At 39.3% G+C, this 4249-nt stretch overlaps 1 non-coding gene across 1 annotated transcript; it reads right to left on the bottom strand.

The window, feature by feature from the left end:
• Window positions 1-3976: 3976 nt before the first annotated feature.
• TRNAG-CCC (transfer RNA glycine (anticodon CCC)) lies at window positions 3977-4048 on the bottom strand. The gene has a single exon. It is a non-coding gene; the product is annotated as a tRNA-Gly (tRNA).
• Window positions 4049-4249: the final 201 nt, after the last annotated feature.

Genomic DNA, 4249 nt, shown 5'->3' with positions numbered 1-4249 from the left:
CTGTATTGGTGTTTTTCTTTCTGGCTTACTTCACTCTGTATAATCGGCTCCAGTTTCATCCATCTCATCAGAACTGATTCAAATGAATTCTTTTTAACGGCTGAGTAATACTCCATTGTGTATATGTACCACTGCTTTCTTATCCATTCATCTGCTGATGGACATCTAGGTTGTTTCCATGTCCTGGCTATTATAAACAGTGCTGCGATGAACATTGGGGTACATGTGTCTCTTTCCATTCTGGTTTCCTCGGTGTGTATGCCCAGAAGTGGGATTGCTGGGTCATAAGGGAGTTCTATTTGCAATTTTTTAAGGAATCTCCACACTGTTCTCCATAGTGGCTGTACTAGTTTGCATTCCCACCAACAGTGTAAGAGGGTTCCCTTTTCTCCATACCCTCTCCAGCATTTATTGCTTGCAGACTTTTGGATCACAGCCATTCTGACTGGTGTGAAGTGGTACCTCATTGTGGTGTTGATTTGCATTTCTCTGATAATGAGTGATGTTGAGCATCTTTTCATGTGTTTGTTAGCCATCCATATGTCTTCTTTGGAGAAATGTCTATTTAGTTCTTTGGCCCATTTTTTGATTGGGTCGTTTATTTTTCTGGAATTGAGCTGCATATGTTTCTTGTATATTTTTGAGATTAGTTGTTTGTCAGTTGCTTCATTTGCTATTATTTTCCCCCATTCAGAAGGCTGTCTTTTCACCTTGCTTATATTTTCCTTTGTTGTGCAGAAGCTTTTAATTTTAATTAGATCCCATTTGTTTATTTTTGCTTTTATTTCCAGAATTCTGGGAGGTGGATCATAGAGGATCGTGCTGTGGTTTATGTTGGAGAGTGTTTTGCCTATGTTCTCCTCTAGGAGTTTTATAGTTTCTGGTCTTTCGTTTAGATCTTTAATCCATTTTGAGTTTATTTTTGTGTGTGGTGTTAGAAAGTGATCTAGTTTCATTCTTTTACAAGTAGTTGACCAGTTTTCCCAGCACCACTTGTTAAAGAGATTGTCTTTATTCCATTGTATATTCTTGCCTCCTTTGTTAAAGAAAAGCAGAGACATTACTTTGCCAACAAAAGTCCATCTAGTCAAGGCTATGGTTTTTCCAGTAGTCATGTGTGGATGTGAGAGTTGGACTATAAAAAAGCTGAGCACCAAAGAATTGATGCTTTTGAACTGTGGTGTTGGAGAGGACTCTTGAGAGTCCCTTGGACTGCAAGGAGATCCATCCAGTCTATCCTAAAGGAAATCAGTCCCGAATATTCATTGGAAGGACTGATGTTGAAGCTGAAACTCCAGTACTTTGGCCACCTGGTGTGAAGAACTGACTCACTGGAAAAGACCCTGATGCTGGGAAAGATTGAAGGCGGGAGGAGAAGAGGACAACAGAGGATGAGATGGTTGGATGGCATCACTGACTCAATGGACATGAGTTTGACTCAACTCCTGGATTTGGTGATGGACAGGGAGGCCTGTTGTGCTATAGTCCATGGGGTCACAGAGAGTCGGACATGACTGAGCAACTGAACTGAACTGACTGAATGTGAAGGAGAGGTAATTTGTGGAAAAAATGACTTGTGTAATATGCAAGCATAGATAGTAATATCTTCTATGTGATTTAAGTCTTGTGTTTTGACTGTGTATCTGTTAACCTATGGGAAATGCATTTGTCAAGTTATTCTTTTTTGAGCTGGCCAGCTCTGTGCATTTTCAAAAGGCAAGCAAGTGCTTTCTACCCAGAGGTACCCAGTATCTCTGAGGACATATGGATAGATGCCTATACAACAGAAGTATTTTGGCCCACATTCTCCTATATTTCATTGTTAAAAATAGCTTTAGGATGATGCCATTCACCAAGATACGTTAGACAGGGACAGCTAAAGCATAAACCTCCGTTATAGTGATCATCTTAGGATTCAGCCACATGTGGCTTCTTCAGTTGTACAGATAAAATTACAATATTTAATGTTACCTCAAGGCCTTAATTTAGGCATTGTAAACTTTTCATTTCCACACTGGAGAAGGCATCAGTAATAACTTTAAAATACCCTTGAGTTTCCCTCTGCTCATTTATCTCCCAGATCTGTACTTCACGTTTTCTTTCATTGACAGCCTTTTGCTTCTAGGAATTAACTTCTGAGATTAGTAAATCCTTAAAATCAGAGAAAAATTTGTCTCCTTGAGAACAGGTGCAGATAATTTTTTAGGAGAGAGAAGTGAAAAGATACGGTTATTGTTTTGTAAAGCCAGCAGCAGCTTATGCTGGCCATAAAGGAGAGTTGGTGTGATGCTTTATGGAACTAAAAGTTTTGTCTTTGCTTTTCCTGTTCACTTAGAAAGTGTGTTCGTCTGTTTTTGAACACCACCAGAATTTTTATAAGCATAAAAAACAGAGCCAAAAACTATCAAACCCTTAATTGCTGTTGAAACAAGCTGTAGGAAAGACAAGACAGATGATGTATACAATGAACATTCATTGCTCTGTAACATTAGTAGAAGAGAACAAACACCTTGAGATGTCACCAATTTTGATCAAATCTTTCCTTGGGGAATGCATACAGGAGCAGTCCCATTAGTTTGCATGAAGTGTGAACTGAACTCCTTAAAAAGGACAATGGGAATCTAGGCAGTATTTCTCTGCTTGTGTATCACACAACAGACTGCTTAAACACTATCCCAATCTGCTTCTAGTTGACTTCCAGTGCCCCAAAGGTGGGAATGTTCAAGAGAATTCTTGAAGATGATGTTTCTTATGTGATTTAGCTTCTGCCAAAGGGATCTGTATGTGTACACACACAGGAAATCAGTAAGGCAAAAGCAAGTATCACATGGCACAGCCCAGCAATTCTTTTGATAGGTGTGATGATGAAGTCATTTGACTCTTCTGAGGCATGTGTGGAGAAGTTTTAATGTCCAGTCCTAGCTTCATTGGTGTCAAGTAGAGAGCAGTAGCCAAAACCTCTAGGATTTGTCATGGGATACTCCTGTGATGTGATTGGAATTTCTTTTGCTGGGATGGCTATTGGCTATGTGTCATCCAAACTCATTTGCTCAGGTCCTCCCCAAACTTCTTAAAACCTTTGGCATCTACAGGTTAGAAGGAAAATTTAGCACCCAGGACACCTTTCTAAGAAGGATTCTATGAAGAAAAGGTGGTACAGTGAACATAAATATAAATATTTTGAAAAGATGAAAGTGCATTTTCCATATACTTCTCTACCTCACCCTAAACTCCATGTGCCATCGCCCTCTGCTCTTGTCTGTGGATCTGTCTCTAGTGCTCATGTCTTAACATCCACAAGCTACTTGAAGTCCTTTAAGTAGCATCTGGGCTCCACCTTCTACTATCTATGTGACCTTTGGCTTGTCATCAACCCTAATGAGCCCACATTATAATACTTCACTTTCCCTGTTCATATCTACATACAATTATGTTGTTTCCATTAAATAAATCAGTTAAAACACATAGGAAATTAGTTTTTTTAGTTGCCCTGCTATATCAAAACAGAGTTCACTCAACCATCTTGCACATCTATGTGTCCACACAGACACATAAACACACACGTCTGACTGTGTTGGGTTCCTTGGTTGTCTGTTGAGGCTGATGTAAATTGTGTTTGAAACCTGTAACTTGGAAGTACTTGCTAATCCCTGACCCCTTATCATGTCTGTCACTGGTTTAAGGAAAAGCCAATATCACCTTGAGTATTTGTTTACCACAGAAGCTCTTATAAAGGAGCCAGTGAAGGAATGATGAGAAGACCAGAGGAGAAGGAAGGAATCTGATAAAGACATGATCTCTGTGTGTGTTAATGTGTGCACATGCACATATGTGTGAAAGATGCTTCAGTCTCCTTTGATTTGATGGCACATCAGGATAATTCATATTAAGATACCCATTTAAAAACTTATATATTTGTCCATGCTGGGCCTTAGCTGTGGCATGTGGACTCTTAACTGTGGCATGTGGAATCTAGTTCCCTGACCAGGGATCAAACCTGGGCCCCTGCATTGGGAGTGCAGAGTCTTAGCCAGTGGACCACCAAGGAAGTCTCTGCATTTGTCTGAGCTGATTCATTATATATGAATTCATATGACTATGTATGGGGAAGGTATGGAGTTTTACAATGTCAAAATAGAAGAAACTTTTTAAAATAAAGCAGATATTATTTATTCCTAAAGTGTTTTCAGAAAGGCAAGAGAAAGGTTTTATCTCATTGTCAGTGATTTTAAAACAGAGTTGAAATATA

This window comes from Ovis canadensis, chromosome X (assembly GCF_042477335.2).
Source record: "Ovis canadensis isolate MfBH-ARS-UI-01 breed Bighorn chromosome X, ARS-UI_OviCan_v2, whole genome shotgun sequence".
Taxonomy (NCBI): domain Eukaryota; kingdom Metazoa; phylum Chordata; class Mammalia; order Artiodactyla; family Bovidae; genus Ovis; species Ovis canadensis.
This window is presented reverse-complemented; position numbering and strand designations above follow the sequence as displayed.